The 17,494-nt window shown below is 44.6% G+C and overlaps 1 protein-coding gene across 2 annotated transcripts in view; it reads right to left on the bottom strand.

Moving 5' to 3' along the window:
- Nucleotides 1-17,494, bottom strand: part of atxn1a (ataxin 1a) — a 481,844-nt gene that overhangs the window by 180,194 nt on the left and 284,156 nt on the right. Inside the window, exons 1-2 of one of the 2 annotated variants that reach the window (XM_060849974.1) lie at nt 11,023-11,235; nt 9,793-9,866 (exon numbers count right to left, since the gene is read on the bottom strand). The exons of the other annotated variant lie outside the window; for it this stretch is intronic. The gene's annotated coding sequence lies outside the window, so the exon portion shown is untranslated. Of the gene's footprint in view, nt 1-9,792; nt 9,867-11,022; nt 11,236-17,494 lie in introns of those variants that run through there. 2 annotated transcript variants of the gene reach the window in all.

The following is a 17,494-nucleotide window of genomic DNA, read 5'->3' as shown; positions in this document are numbered from 1 at the left end:
TTGGCCATGCTAAATTGCCCATAGTGTTCAGGGATGTGTAGGTTAGGTGCATTAGTCAGAGGTAATTGTAGGCTAGGGAAACGGGTCTGGGTGGGTTACTCTTCGGAGGGTCAGTGTGGACTTGTTGGGCCAAAAGGCCTGTTTCCACACTGTAGGGAATCTAATGAATCTAATAAAAAAATTTAGCATTCCTTTGTGTATGATCAGGTCAAAGAGCCAAATCAAGACAGGGGAAGTAATAGTCGGAGTGATTGACGGAGTGTCAGTTCCAGGAATACTGTTTGTTCTTGGGAATGATTTAGCAGGATCCAAGGTGGGAGTGACACCTCTTGTTGTGGAGAAAGTCAAAGGAAGAGCAGGGAACTGGTTGGTATGGTGGCTCAGTGGTGAGCACTGCTGCCTCACAGCACCAGGGACCTGGGTTCAATTCCTGCCTTGGGGGCCTAGGCCCAGAGCTATGGAATTACTGCCATTTTCTGTTAAGTTCCTTAACAGCTTTGGTCACTTGTCCTAATATCTGCTCATATGATTCCACATCAAAACTTTGTTAATAATGCTCTTCTGTGCCATATTAATGGTCTAAGCATTAATCACTTATCAGCGATTAACTCTGTGGGTTAGTTTATTTCAAACAGTAAACCACATACGAAGTTATGAACTTTACAGCAAAGCAACTGGTTTCTGCATTTGTAAGCTGTTTGTGTAGACCTACAGTAGACTAACATTATTGTATACACACAGCAATTGGAATCCGTAAAGGTAAATTCTCTTAAAGGTAAGGCACACAAACAACATAATGAACCACTTTGGGCCATTCCAAAGATATAGACATTGATGCATCCTCAGAAAATGAATTAGAACGTATTCTTGAGGATTATCTTCATAAAGATATATCCTAAGATGAAAATGGAGACCACAACAAGTTAGTATAGAGGAGAAATGGGATGAAGTGCACCAGATTGTGTTGCTGATGGCATACAGACAGGAGGTATTATGAGCAGCACATGAATTACCATTAGGTGGTGACCTAGGTATGAGGAAGACTCAAGCTAAGGTACAAAAGCACTTCTATTGGCCTGGACTGCACAATGATGTGGTAAAAGTTTGGTTGAAGAATGTGGTGCTGGAGAAGCACAGCTGGTCAGGCAGCATCCGAGGAGCAGGATAAGCTCTTCAAGCATTAGCTCTTCATCAGGCATGTTATATTTTGCCATACATGCCATACGTGCCAAATGGCAGATAAGCCACAGGCAGTAACAAAACCAGCACCTTTATTGCCAATTCCCGCATTCGAAGAACCTTGCACTCGGGTTATGATTGATAGTTTTAGGGAGGGCACCGACACAAAAAGTGGGAACCAGTACTTGCTAACCATAATGGATGTGTCTACCATTTTTCCAGAGGCAATTCCATTACAGAGTATTAAGGCAAAAAGGATTGTGGGGGAGTCAGTAGCTTTCTTTACGGGCTACCCAGAGAGATTTAGTCAGACCAAGGGTCTAATTTTACTGTTAGGCTGCTCAAGGAATCATGGATAGCTTAGCACACCATCTTAAATCCCAAAGAACCTTGAAGCGGTGGCATCAGACCCTTTCGAACATGAAGTGAGAGGGCCTTTGAAATTAATTTTTAAAAAATTGACAGGACCGAAGTCAGAGATCTCACACTTGGATTATATATCCAAGATGAGGGAGAGTTTAAATCAGGTAGGTAAGTTAGCTAAATAGCACCTGAAGAGGGCAAAGCATAGAATGAAGCAGGTGGCAGATAAAAACTTTAAAATGTGGCCGTTTTCCGATGGGAATGACATATTAGTACTGTCCAGTGGTAGGACATCCGATGGGAATGACATATTAGTACTGTTACCAGTGGTAGGACATCCGATGGGAATGACATATTAGTACTGTCACCAGTGGTAGGACATCCCATGGGAATGACATATTAGTACTGTCCAGTGGTAGGACATCCGATGGGAATGACATATTAGTACTGTCACCAGTGGTAGGACATCCGATGGGAATGACATATTAGTACTGTTACCAGTGGTAGGACATCCCATGGGAATGACATATTAGTACTGTCCAGTGGTAGGACATCCCATGGGAATGACATATTAGTACTGTTCAGTGGTAGGACATCCGATGGGAATGACATATTAGTACTGTCCAGTGGTAGGACATCCGATGGGAATGACATATTAGTACTGTCACCAGTGGTAGGACATCCGATGGGAATGACATATTAGTACTGTCACCAGTGGTAGGACATCCTTCACAGCCAAATTTAGTGATCCTTGTCAAATTGAGAAAAAGTTGAGCCAAGTAAGTTATCGGGTAAAGATGCCAGATAGACGCCGTGAAATTTGAAAGGGTTCAAAAAAGACTTACAATGATGTTGTCATGGTTGGAGAACTTGAACCAAAGGGAAAGGCTGAACAGGCTGGGGCTGTTTTCCCTGGAGCATCTGAGGCTGAGGGGTGACCTTATAGAGGTTTACAAAATTATGAGGGACTTAGATAGGGTAAATAGACAAGGTATTTTCCTGGGGTGGGGGAGTCCAGAAATGGAGGGTGTAGGTTGAGGGTGAGAGGGGAAAAGTATAAAAGGGATCTAAGGGGCAACTTTTTCACACGGAACTTGGTGCATGTGTGGAATGAGCTGCAAGACGAAGTGGTGGAGGCTGGTACAATTACAGCATTTAAAAGACATCTGAATGGGTATATGAATAGGAAGGGTTTAGAGGGTTATGGGCCAAGTGCTGGCAAATGGGACTAGGATTAGCATATCTGGTCAGCATGGACGGGTTGAACCAAAGGGTCTGTGTCCATGCTGTACATCTCTATGATTCTACCTTGGATCAGAAGGGGATAATCACGTATTTTCCTGCACTGGACTGCAACTGCCACAATTTTAGCCATTTAATGGTGCTTTGCAACTATATGCTCCTATCTACACTATATACTGTACCAATAATTTAATGCCATCAGCAAACTTGGATTTATGGCTTCACATTCTTTTATCTACCTAAACTGTAGATCAGAGTCAACACTTCAGTAGAGTTTCCAAGAGAACACCACCAATTGCACTCTATTAATTGGAAAACACGCACATTAATCTTGCTTTGTTTTCTATTACTAAACATTTGCTTACACATACCAATTAGCTGCCTCCAATTCTATATTCTACCTTCTTCTGTCAGCAAACTCTCACCTAGAACCTTACTACTGTTTTGTAGAAAGCTGCAGAAATAACATCCATCAATTACTTGAAAAACATTCAACTTGGTTCATTACATATGATGTATCATCTACATATCCATGCTGGCTCCCTCTGATCCAATTCATACATCCGAGTGCTTAGTACAATTGATTAGTACGGGCAGAGTGACTAAGTTCACCACAACAGACATTAGACTCATAGGTACAGGGTGTATATAAAAATCCAAAGGAGCTTACAGCACAGAAGCATGTCATTCAGTCCATTCAGCCGATGCAGGCTCTTCAAAGGAGCAGTTGTGATTGGTTCCAACATTTCTTTTTATCTGTCACTCTTCAAGTTCTTAATCTTTCCAGTGTCTATCTGACTTGCTTTAAAAATGTTTAATAATATCAGCATCCATTACGTTAGGGCACTCCAGATCCTGCCAACTCATTGAGAATCTCTCATAAGCCCTTTATACTAAATATTTTAAATTTATGATCTCTTGTTGATACAGGTGTGGTGGAATGATGTATCAGAGCAATTAATGAACGCTCAAGGATGGCATGAGACAGGCAAATATGACATATCAAGAGTAGCAACAAGCAGCTGCCTTACCTACTGAATGGGTATTGATAGAAAGAAAAACTAACAGCTGGAAACTTAGATAACTTCTAAAGTCTTTCTGTTATGAAGGAAAATAAACTAGAAAATTGAAACCTTCTTAAATACTGGCATAGCATTGGCTCTCCACGTTCTCAACAATTATGCAAATACAGAACAACCTCGATTATCCGAACAAGACAGGAGAGGAAGTATTTCGTTCGGATGTTTTACGGGACCTTGAGATCTTGTTCAGATTATCCGAAATTCGGATTATTCACATTCAAATAACCAAGGCTGTTCTGTAATGTGATACAGATACAGAAGAGCTAAAAAAATTGTTCCAATCTATTCTCAAATTAGCCAGGGTATCTAACCAAGTTCTTGTTGTATATTAGACTTCTCCAATATTATAAAACAGGAGTCACCAAGCCTGCCATTCAGAAATAACTCCATAAAAGTAAGCTTAGCCAGATGAAATATATGTTTCACAGAACTATTTCAGATTACATAACACATTTCACGTGGTTTGACCTTGTAGTCAAAGCCAACTTACAGGGAGAGGCATCCATTGAACCGAATTCAAACAGAAAGCAGACCAGCCATCTAGTAAACCCAGAACATCAATTAACTAAAACATGAAGAAACATAAACCAATAGGTGGATTGAAAATGGAAATGACAAAAACAGATTGTAAGGAATATGCAATGCCAAAGTCACACAAATTTGTTCTGTTTGTACAAGACGCTTTATAGTTAAAAGTAATTAACTGCTTGCACAGCATTGTTCTTTAGCTATTAGCTTAAGAAACCCTATTCATTCACCACCTCAACGATTGCCTTAATTACAGTGCAGTGCATAGGTTTACAGTAAAAACTGAATAGTCGAAAAGCTGAAGATCAAGAAAATGACATCAGCTGTCTTTAGAGATTCTGGAAATGTACAAAAGTTAACAATTCTAATCTAAAAACTGAGGCTTGAGCAGGTAATCTATGGTGGCATTTCAGTGCAGATTTGAAGAAACACTTAATGGTCAATAGACGATAGACAGCAGGTGCAGGAGTTGGCCATTCTGCCCTTCGAGCCTGCACCACCATTCAATATGATCATGGCTGATCATCCTCAATTAGTATCCTGTTCCTGCGTTATCTCCAAAACCCTTGATTCCACTATCCTTGAGAGCTCTATCCAACTCTTTCTTAAATGAATCCAGAGACTGGGCCTCCACTGCCCTCTGGGGTAGAGCATTCCACACAGCCACCACTCTCTGGGTGAAGAAGTTTCTCCTCATCTCTGTCCTAAATGGTCTACCCCGTATTTTTAAGCTGTGTCCTCTGGTTCGGCACTCACCCATCAGCGGAAACATGTTTCCTGCCTCCAGAGTGTCCAATCCTTTAATAATCTTATATGTCTCAATCAGATCCCCTCTCATTCTTCTAAACTCAAGGGTATACAAGCCCAGTCACTCCAGTCTTTCAGCATAATGTAGTCCCGCCATTCCAGGAATTGACCTCATGAACCTACGCTGCACTCCCTCAATAGCCAGAATGTCTTTCCTCAAATTTGGAGACCAGAACTGCACACAGTACTCCAGGTCTCACCAGGGCCCTGTGCAGCTGCAGAAGAATCTCTTTGCTTCTCTACTCAATCCCTCTTATTATGAAGGCTAGCATGCTATTAGCCTTCTTCACTGCCTGCTGTACCTGCATGCTTACCTTCATTGACTGGTGTACAAGAACACCCAGATCTCTTTGTACTGCCCCTTTACCTAAATTGATTCCATTTAGGTAGTAATCTGCCTTCCTGTTCTTGCCACTAAAGTGGATAACCATACATTTATGCACATTAAACTGCATCTGCCATGCATCTGACCACTCACCTAACCTGTCCAGGTCACCCTGTAATCTCCGAACATCTTCCTCATATTTCACCCTGCCACCCAGCTTAGCATCATCAGCAAATTTGCTAATGTTATTACTTATACCATCTTCTATATCATTAATATATATTGTAAAAAGCTGCGGTTCCAGCACTGATCCCTGCGGTACCCCAGTGGTCACTGTCCACTATTCTGAAATGGAGCTGTTTATCACTACTCTTTGTTTCCTGTCAGCCAACCAACTTTCAATCCAAGTCAGTACTTTGCCCCCAATACCATGCGCCCTAATTTTGCTCACTAACCTCCTGTGTGGGACTTTATCAAAAGCTTTCTGAAAGTCCAGGTACACTACATCCACTGGATCTCCCTCATCCATCTTTAGAGTTACATCCAGAAGATTTCCCCTTCATAAATCCATGCTGACTCTGACCTATCTTGTTACTACTATCCAGATGTGTCATAACTTCATCCTTTATAATGACTCCAGCATCTTTCCCACCACTGAGGTCAGACTAACTGGTCTAGAATTCCCTGCTTTCTCTCTCCCACCTTTCTGAAAAAGTGGTACAACTTTAGCCAACCTCCAATCCGCAGGAGCTGATCCCGAATCTATCGAACTCTGGAAAATAATCACCAACACATCCATGATTTCTCGAGCCACCTTCTTCAGTACCCTGGGATGTAGACCATCAGGCCCCGGGGACTTATCAACCTTCAGACCTAACAGTCTCTCCAAAACCAATTCCTGGCAAATATAGATTCCCTTCAGTTCAGGTCCTTCAGCCACTGTTACCTCAGGGAGATTGTTTGTGTCTTCCCCAGTGAACACAGAACTGAAGTACCAATTCAATTCTTCTGCCATTTCTTTGTTCGCTGTAATATATTCTCCTGTTTCTGTCTTCAAGGGTCCAATTTTAGTCTTAACCATTTTTTTGTCTTTCACATACCTAAAGAAGCTTTTCCTATCCTCCTTTATATTTTTGGCCATTTTACCTTCGCACCTCATTTTTTCTCTGCGTATTTCCTTCTTAGTAATCCTCTGTTGTTCTTTAAAAGCTTCCCAGTCCTCTGTTTTCCCACTTATCTTTGCTATGTTACACTTTATCTCTTTTAACTTTATATGTTCCTTAACTTCCCTCGTCAGCCACAGCCACCCATGCCTCCTCCTAGGATCTTTCTTCCTTTTTGGAATGAACTGATCCTGCATCTTCTGCATTATACACAGAAATATCCGCCATTGTTCCTCCACTGTCATCCCTGCTAAGGTATTGCACCATTGAACTCTGGCCAGCTCCTCCCTCTTAGCTCCATAGTTCCCTTTATTCAACAGAAATATTGTCACTTCCGATTATATCTTCTCCCTTCAAAGTTTGTGCGAAGATTTGTAGCTTGGGTGCTCGTTGTTGTGGTTCTGTTCATCGAGCTGGAAGTTTTTGTTGCATACGTTTTGTCCCCTGGCTAGGCGACATCATCAGTGCTTTGGAGCCTCCTGCGAAGCGCTTCTTTGATGTTTCTTCCGGTATTAGCACTGCTGCCTCACAGCGCCTGTAGACCCGGGTTCAATTCCCGACTCAGGCGACTGACTGTGTGGAGTTTGCACGTTCTCCCCGTGTCTGCGTGGGTTTCCTCCGGGTGCTCCGGTTTCCTCCCACAGTCCAAAGATGTGCAGGTCAGGTGAATTGGCCAAGCTAAATTGCCCGTAGTGTTAGGTAAGGGGTAAATGTAGGGGGTATGGGTGGGTTGCGCTTCGGCGGGTCGGTGTGGACTTGTTGGGCCGAAGGGCCTGTTTCCACACTGTAAGTCTAATCTAATCTAATATCTTCTCCCTCTCAAATTGCAGATTGGAGCTTATTATATTATGGTCACTACGTCCCAATGGCTCTTTCACTTCGTGATCCCTGATCAATTCTGGTTCGTTGCACAATACCAGATCCAGAATTGCCTTCTCCCTGGTAGGCTCCAGCACCAGCTGCTCTAAGAATCCATCTCGGAGGCACTCCACAAAGTCTCTTTCTTGAGGTCCAATACCATCCTGATTCTCCCAGTCTACCTGCATTTTGAAATCCCCCATAACAACTGTAGTAACCTTTACGACAGGCCAATTTCAGCTCCTGATTCAACTTACATCTGACATCCAGACTACTGTTTGGGGGCCTGTAGATAACTCCCAAGAGGGTCTTTTTACCCTTAGAATTTCTCAGCTCTATCCACAATGACTCTACAGCCCCTGATTCTAGGTCCCCCCGTGCAAGGGACTGAATATCATCCCTTACCAACATGGCCACCCCACCCCCTCTGCCCGTCAGTCTGTCCTTACGATAGCACGTGCAGCCTTCAATATTCATTTCCCAGGCCCTGTCCACTTGAAGCCACGTCTCAGTTATCCCCATAATTTCGTATCTGCCAATTTCCAGAAGAGCCTCAAGCTCATTCATCTTATTTCTAATGCTTCGTGTATTCATCTATAGTATTTTTAATTTGTTACTGCCCTCGCCCTTCCCATCAACTCTTATTTCACTCAACCTTACAGCATGATCCCTTTTTGAGCTTTCTACCTCATTGATACAGTTGTCTTTCTTGGCTTCCCTTGTTCTAACTTTTTCTTCTTAAATATCCACTGGTCACTGGCAAAGTCTTTCAAAAGAGATGTTAAATTTGAAAGATGTAAAAGATTTCATGTCATTATTTTTAAAAAATAAGCAGGTTCTTCCCAATTTGGCAGTTAATATTGGTCTCCCAACCAACATCATTATAACAGATTATTTGGTATTACCACCTTGTATATGCAAGATCTTGACATTACATAATTAGCTGCCCTGTTTCTTACAGTGCACTGGTAACTATGGTTCAAAGGTACTTCACAATCTGTACAATCCTGAAGCTTTGCAAATTCCTTTGCAATTGCAAGTCTTTTTTTTAATCTATTGGACCACATAATTTTACTTAATTCCAAAGGCAAACACAAACAGTAAGCCTTATGAAAATTTGATCAAATTATTATGGTGGAAAGAACATACAACTTTTCACAGATTATTGTTTAGTGCTTCTTTGAAGAAATATATGACTCTCAAAATATGAATGTATCCTGAAAGAATTAGGACTTCAGCTTGCAATAATGATGCATTCTGAAATGGTGTCCACGTAACATTGAAAAAACAAACTTTGTTTATAGATTACAGAAACCTCTGAAATTATACTTAAAACTTCAGGCAAACAAAATTTATTTATTTCCTTATCTACAATTACTTTAACTAATTAGAATCAGAAATTTGAAAGAAAGAGCAGCCACACATTAGCACTGTCTGCAGAAATTGTATAAACTAACCTTGTGGAGATTCAATGCTACTTGAAAACAAACATTGTTTTGATCAGCAAACATCAGATCCTTGATGACATGTTGGCACACTTTCAATCAGTTAGGCATTAACACAAAATCTGTATAAAATACTGAGAAACATCTGCATGGGTCATTTTATATATTTTGTCTCCATTAAAGTTCATCAAAATGAGAGTATGTTTATTGAGGAGACAAGCATTTCTGTTCTGATAAGCTGCTCAGAGTCACTATTAGTCTAGTTCATGAGCTATTTCCAGCTACTACCCTGAAGAAGCCAGGAAAATAACAGTGGCACTTTAGATCATGGGAGCTCTACAACTGGGTGGGAGGATTATTTACTTGCTACTCTAGTCTTATTTGTGGAGGAGAAAGATAGTCAAAATGCTGAGGCATTCCATTAATGTAAATTGTTCATGTATAAAATGACCTATCTCAGACAAACAAAAATACTGCAATTCATGTTTCAGATCACCTGCAGTGTGACCTATTTTCCAGGTAATATTCAGTTCAGTTGAAGTAGGAAGTAGAGTATAGTAGTTATAAAGTAACTAAAAGAACTTAAAGTTAAATTCACCCAAGTAATTACTTTATACGTTACTGAGCTAAAAGATGATTTTATGTTCACTTTGACACACTGTTTACATATTGTAAGACGCATTAAAATTCCAATGATGGTCTGTAACTCAATCCCTCAGAACCGTTATATTGTGTAAACCCCGATACTCCAGGGCACAAACAGAGGATATAAATATTGACAGTCTGAATATAGCCCTTACCAGTCGCAACTCAGTGCGCTGGTCGGTCATCTGAGCACTTTGATTCTTGAAAGAAGCGGCCGATCTCTGGGAACCTTCAAACACAAAGCAGCAAATGAAGAAAACAACAAAAAAGCTACGTCTTCCGCCAAAAGCTTCCCACGTTCCAGTTTGTAGAGAGTGGCTCCTGTCCCGGGGGTGGGGGGAGAGTGGCTCCTGTCCCGGGGGGGGGGGGGAGAGTGGCTCCTGTCCCGGGGGTGGGGAGGGAGAGTGGCTCCTGTCCCGGGGGGGGAGTGGCTCCTGTCCCGGGGGTGGGGAGGGAGAGTGGCTCCTGTCCCGGGGGTGGGGAGGGAGAGTGGCCCCTGTCCCGGGGGGGGGGGGGGGGGGAGTGGCTCCTGTCCCGGAGGTGGGGGGAGTGTGGCTCCTGTCCCGGGGGTGGGGGGTGGAGAGTGGCTCCTGTCCCGGGGGTGGGGAGGGAGAGTGGCCCCTGTCCCGGGGGGGGGGGGGGGAGTGGCTCCTGTCCCGGGGGTGGGGGGGGGGGGGAGAGTGGCTCCTGTCCCGGGGGTGGGTGGGGGGGGTGGAGAGTGGCTCCTGTCCCGGGGGTGGGGGGAGTGTGGCTCCTGTCCCGGGGGTGGGTGGGGGGTGGAGAGTGGCTCCTGTCCCGGGGGTGGGGGGAGTGTGGCTCCTGTCCCGGGGGTGGGGGGAGTGTGGCTCCTGTCCCGGGGGTGGGTGGGGGGTGGAGAGTGGCTCCTGTCCCGGGGGTGGGTGGGGGGTGGAGAGTGGCTCCTGTCCCGGGGGTGGGGAGGGAGAGTGGCTCCTGTCCCGGGGGTGGGGGGAGTGTGGCTCCTGTCCCGGGGGTGGGTGGGGGGTGGAGAGTGGCTCCTGTCCCGGGGGTGGGGGGAGTGTGGCTCCTGTCCCGGGGGTGGGGGGAGTGTGGCTCCTGTCCCGGGGGGGGGAGAGTGAAGGATGGAGTGGGTCGGGCAGGTTCAGGATGACGGGGAGCCGGGAGCCATGGACAGGGCAGGGGGGGGGGGACAGCAGCAGCAGCCCCTCCCTCCTCACTCCCTCCCTCCCATTTCTTTGCCTAAAGGGGCATCCTGCTGGGCTTCAGCCTCAGCCCGTTAGACACACACACACCGGGGTGAGGTTTGTTGACGCTGCTGGGGTAAGTTTTCACCCCCGGAGGGTCCGGGGAGTGGAGGATAAAGCTGCTTAGACTGAGGGGGGGGGGGGGGCTGTAAAGTTATAAACCTGGTCGCTGCTGCCCCCGTCCCTGGGCCGCCGCTTCCTGCTTCCCTGAGGGCCACCATCTTCCTGTGTGCGCCGGTCAATCCCGTCCGGCCGGAATCCGGGAGCGGGAAGATGGCGGCCCGGCCCGGCCCGGCCCTGCCCGCGGCCCCCCACTGACCCCGGGGAGCGGGTACACCCGGCCCGGGGCCCCCCACTGACCCCGGGGAGCGGGTACACCCGGCCCAGCCCGGGGAGCGGGTACACCCGGCCCAGCCCGGGGAGCGGGTACACCCGGCCCGGGGCCCCCCACTGACCCCGGGGGAGCGGGTACACCCGGCCCAGCCCGGGGAGCGGGTACACCCGGCCCGGGGCCCCCCACTGACCCCGGGGGAGCGGGTACACCCGGCCCAGCCCGGGGAGCGGGTACACCCGGCCCGGGGCCCCCCACTGACCCCGGGGAGCGGGTACACCCAGCCCGGGGCCCCCCACTGACCCCGGGGAGCGGGTACACCCGGCCCGGGGCCCCCCACTGACCCCGGGGAGCGGGTACACCCGGCCCGGGGCCCCCCACTGACCCCGGGGGAGCGGGTACACCCGGCCCGGGGCCCCCCACTGACCCCGGGGAGCGGGTACACCCTGCCCGGGGCCCCCCACTGACCCCGGGGGAGCGGGTACACCCAGCCCTGCCCGGGCAGCGACAGAGAGAGGATAAGGCCAGACACCGGATGGGGTGTGAGGTGAAGAGCCCCGGCTCGGAGCGGCAGAGGGAAGGCTGTGAGAGGCATCATGCCGGGAGTTAACCTGATGGAATCCGACTGAAGGAGACAGCAAACATCTCACTGTGTGACCCACAGCCCGGACCCGGGGGGGGGGGGGGGGGGTGCAACTGATTACTAATGGGATGATTCCCTATGGGAACCAGTCAACACTGACCCTCCACACAGACCCATTCCCCTAACCTGACTAATGCACCTAACACTATGGACAGTTCACCTGAACCTGCACATCTTTGTGACTGTGGGAGGAAACTCTCTCGGACACGGGGGGAGAATGTGCAAACTCCACACAGACAGTCACCCGAGGCTGGAGTCGAACCTGTGTCCCTAGTGCTGTCAGGCAGCAGGACTCACCACTGAGCCACCACATCACCCTGCCCATCTATTCTGCAAATTACCACTCTCTCGGGTACACTACAATGATGGGTGATCTACTGCCTCAAGTTTACTTTCCTGTCTGCTTGCCATATCCCTGGATTCCCCCAGTGGCCAAAAATCTGACCGTCCCATCTCTGTACAGAGTTCAGAAGATTCACAATTTTGTTTGAGTTCTGAATCCCAGATTTCCAGCCAGCTGAAACAACATTCCAGTATCTACACTGTCAATCCCATAAAAACATCTTGCATCATCACCTCTCATTTTTGCTAAAGTTCAGAAAATATGACTCAATTTACTCAGTTTTTCCACTCATCACAGAAATCAATCTGGTGAATCTACTTTACCATCCCCAATGAAAAATTATCCTTAAAAACAGAATGCAAATACAATAAAGGTTCAGGCCAAAGATATAGGTGCAGAAGTAGACCAATCAGCCCAATAATGAGGTCATGGCCAATCTGATACTCTCAACTCTTGCCTTTTCCCCCATAGACCTTGATTCCCTTACTGCGTACAAATTTGTCTATCCCAGCCTTAATAACCATCTGCAGTAAAGAATTCCATAGGTTACACAGGCGCAGTAGGTAATTAGAAAGTTAGTGGAATGTTAGCCCTTATTTCATGGTTGAAGTATAAGAGTAGGGATGTCTTACTGGAAGTGTACAAGATGCTGGTGAGACTACATCTGTAAATACTGCACAGGGTTTTGGTCCCCTTATTTAGAGAAACGTAACATTTCATTATTGGTTCACTCAGATGATCTCTGGTATGGAGGGATAGTCATATGAGCAAAAGCTAAGTCTACTCACTGGAGTTTAGAAGAGTAAGAGGTGATCTCATTGAAACATAGAATTCTTAAGGGGCTTGACAAAGTAAATGTGGAAAGGATGGCAAAGTCTAGGACCAGAGGGCATAGTCTCAGACCAAAGGGCATCGTCTCAGAATAAAAGGCTGCTAATTTAAGGCTGAGATGAAAAGAAATCTCTTCGCAGAGGGTTGAGAATCTGTCGAACTCCTAGCCATAGAGGGCTGGAGGAGCAGAGTTTTTGAATATATTTAAGGCTGAGATTGATTCCCCTACTGATCAAGAATCTAAGGTTATGGGGAAAGAGTAAAATCATGGGCTTGGGAATGTCAGATCAGCTCTGATCCTATTGAATGGCAGAGCAGATCTGATGGGCTGAAAGCCCCACTCCACTTCCTATTTCTTAGGGTCTTCTACTCGTGTTTCAAAATCAAAATGTGAAGTTACATGTATTTTACAAAATATTTACTGAACTTTTATTCCCAAAGTGGATATCTCATACATCTCTACATTATACCCCATCTGCAGCTTGTTGCCTGTACATTTATTCTTTGCAGCCTCTGTGATCTCCTCACAACTCATGTTTCCACCTAACTTTATACTGTCAATAGACTTAAATATATTATAATGTCTCTTCATCCAAGTCATTAATGGAGACTGTAAGAAGCTGATGTCCCACCACAGCACTAGTTTACAGTGTGCCAGCTTGAAATATCCTTATCCAATTCTCTACTTTCTCTCCATTAACCAATCATTTATTCACACTAATATATGAACTCAACTCCATGCTTGCTCATTTTGAGTTTTGGAAATTGTAATATATTGACTCCTCTTTACCTATATTACTCGTAATTTCCTCAAAATAAATTTTCCAAACATCATTTCTTTTTCATAAAAAACATGTTAGCTTTGTCTGATTGAATTATGACTTTTAAAGTGTATGATTGAGGTTTCCTTCATAATGGATTTCAGCAATTTTCCTACAACGTTTTTTTCAAAAATATTCTTTATGCATGTTTTTGTGAAAGTACATCATAGGGTCAAAAAGGTCTACAACATAGAAAAAGGTCCTTTAGCCTATTGAACATGTGCCTGCCAAAAACAACCTACAGTCTTGTATGCCTTGGCATTGTGAGTGTATATCTAAAATAGTATTAAACCTTCCAACTTGGAAAATGACAGAAAATGACAAAAAAAATTTAGGTTTTCACTACACGTTTCACTCACGTACCTTGGTACTGTTGTGATTCATGACAGTTAAATCGTGCTCAACAAAATTCATTGAATGTTTTGAGGAGGTGACTAAAGTAGTGTACGAGGAAATGTCTATGAATGTTGCTTATCCAGAAGACATTTAATAATGCCCTACAATAGAGACTATTAACTAACTTTCAAGCCCATGGATGGAGGGCAAATTACTGACGTGGCTGAGAAACAGTTTGAGTGGCGGGGACAGAAAGTGGGGATAATGGCTAGGTATTCAAGTTGGCAGAATATCATCAGAGGTGTCCCACAAGAATGTGTGTTAGGGCCTCAATTGTTCATGTTATTTATTAATGACTTGGATAATAGCATAAAAAGTCATATGTCCAAATTTGTTGATGACACAGTCAGGTAGCATTGTAAACTGGATGATAGCATAAAATTAAAATGGAATATTGAAAGACTAAGTCAATGGGAAAAATTGTGGCAAATGCAGTTAAAATGTAAGCAATTGTGAGGTTATCCATTTTGGACCAAAAAGGACAGGTAAGAGTACGTTCTAGATGGTATGAAGTTAAAGACAAAGGATGTCTGAAGAGACTAAGGGGTTACGGTAGATAGATCTTTAAACCGTTACAGAAAATAATCAAGTTGTCTAATGGAATTTTGGCCTTTATATCTAGAGGAGTAAAGTATAAGGATATAGAGGTTATCCTGCAACAATACAAAACCCAGGTTAGACCCCACTTGGAGTACTGTGCGCAGATCTGAACACCATACCTGGACATATTGGCCTTGGAGGGAGTATAATGTAGGTTCACAAGAATATTTGGACTTTAAGGGTTGTTACCAGGAGAGATTATAAAAATTAGACCTGTTTTCTCTAGAATTTAGAATTTTAAACCATAAACTGGTTGAACTCTTCAAGATAACAGGAAAAATAGTTTATCATTATCTACTGTATTTCCACTGATTAACAGTTCTAGAACTCAGGGGTGTAGTCTTAAAATTAGGGCCAGACCATCCAGTAGAGTTGTTAGGAATACTTCTACACACAAGAGGTGAAAAAGATATGGAACTCTTCCACAAATGACAAATGATGCTAGATTAGTTGTTAGTTTTAAATCTGAGATAGATAAATGTTTGTTATGCAAAAGGTGTTAAGGAGATATGGGCCAAAGACAAGTATATGGAGTTAGGCCACAGATTAGTCATGACCTCATTGAATGGTGGAAAAGGTTCAAGGAGCTGAATAGCCCATGGCTGTTCCTTTGTTCCCTATAGTTTCAATATTTACAATATAGCTTTCAATGCAGGCATACAGCCAGAGGGTGAAACACGACATACCAAGTTCTACTCTGAAATGCTTCATTACAATTTCAAATCCCTTGATTTTCACAGTGTACATTCTTTATCAGGCCTACAGCCTGAGGGGCTGTATAGTTTCTAGCCTCTCCATGTGCTCTGGTTGGAAGACTATAGACAGCAGCTGTTCGAAGCTTTAATGCGTCCACTCGCACATTGTCCTGGACCTTTGGAATGTGCTAGTCTCCAACACAGAGACAACTTCTTGCAAATTCAAATTAACTGCCCTGTAGTCTCCTACTTTCTTACTCCCTCCTTTCTTGAATAGCAGTGTTACATTTGCTGAATGTGCTGAAACTGTTCTAAAATCTTGGGAGTTTTGAAAAATCACAACCAATCCATCACTATATACAGACCTACAACTGTTAGAACCCTGGAATGTAGACCAGCTAATCATAAGGATTTATTCCTTACTTTTATTATCCCATTGTCTACCCTCTATTTCTGTGTTTTTCTTTTGCTGTGAACACAGACAAAAATATTTCTTCAATATCTCTGCCATTTCCTCAGTCCCAAGAAAGTAAGAGCTAAGATTCTGTGTCTAAGAGACCAAATTTATTTTAATTGCTGCCCTTTATTAGTATACGCAAAGGTCTTAAAATGTTTTTAAAATTCTGGCTACTTTGGTCTCATTCTCATTTGACCTTTTTCATCCACATTTTGGTACTCTTTGCTGATTTTAACACCCTATCAATCCTCAAGCTGGTGACTAATTGTTGCTTCCTTGCCTCGTAAGTGTATAGTTGTTAGTAGGCCTCAGTCAAGCCAAGGGGGATATCCTTTGCTGAGGGGTTCCTGGCATGGTAAGTTAATGGTAGTTTCCTTTACAGCCTGGGTCCTGCTCGGGTTGCTCAGAGTCAGGATGCTTACATCACAAGGTGAGGAGCTGAATGACAGCACGCAACTTGTGTTTTTGCCCTTCCATGGGTAATTTTCTTCCTGGAATAAGAGAGCCGCATGTTACAGGAGATGAAAGTGGGTGGCATAGCTATTACTATGTGTGTTGGTGCAAAGATGTCCTGGGTTAATTGGCAGCGCAGACGGCTTGCAGGTGTCAGCAGTTAGGTTCACTGAGAATGAGTGGGGAAGAAGTTGCAGGCAATTCAGAGTGGTAGAGCCTGAGTCTTGGTGGGTGATGGGCACGGCACCACAGAGAGTGTATGGGAGTTATCAGACATTTGTTGGAATTTCCCTGGCAAAGCATATCGGACATTAACCTTACAATGTTGGGCATTCCTCCACATGGCTAAGAATGTTTTAACCCGGCTGGCAACCTTGGAACTGGCTGATATGATCTGGCTGTGGCTTCCATTACTGGTCCTGCAAGAATAGGAAGTCCCCCATCATCGCCATCCTATCCAGCAGGACTCTGCCTGCTAAGCAGTGTGCCAATTTCCTCCTGTCTGCCATGTCTGAGGCAAATATCAGGAACCCATGCAGTGCAGCCCTGTACTGACAGTGCTTATTAGGATACGTAATGGTCATTTAAGAGGGTGCCGATGGAAGAGATGCCAGTCCAGTCCAGATTATCCAGCAGTGAAAGTTGTTCTGGAAATGGTGCATGATAACATAGGTCAGAGATCGGATCCAAAAACAAATTGCTGGAAAAGCTCAGCATGTCTGGCAGCACCTGGGAAGAGAAATCAAAGTTAATGTTTCGGGTCCAGTACTGAGGAAAGGTTACTGGACCCAAATGTTAATTTTGATTTCTTTTCACAGACAATGCCAGCCAAGTTGAGCTTTTCCAGCAATTTCGGTTTTTGTTTCTGATTTACATCTGCAGTTCTTTTTTTTTGTTAAGTCAGACATCGGATGTTAGAGATGTCAATGGGGCACAGTAGGTAAATGTATTTTAGCTCCTCAGGACTTCAAGTACAGTACAAGTGGGACCAACAGCAACCATGACACTGTGACTTGACTTCCTACTGTCACATGTACAGAGGTACAGTGAAAAGTATTGGTTTG

This window comes from Hemiscyllium ocellatum, chromosome 34 (assembly GCF_020745735.1).
Source record: "Hemiscyllium ocellatum isolate sHemOce1 chromosome 34, sHemOce1.pat.X.cur, whole genome shotgun sequence".
Taxonomy (NCBI): Eukaryota; Metazoa; Chordata; class Chondrichthyes; order Orectolobiformes; family Hemiscylliidae; genus Hemiscyllium; species Hemiscyllium ocellatum.
This window is presented reverse-complemented; position numbering and strand designations above follow the sequence as displayed.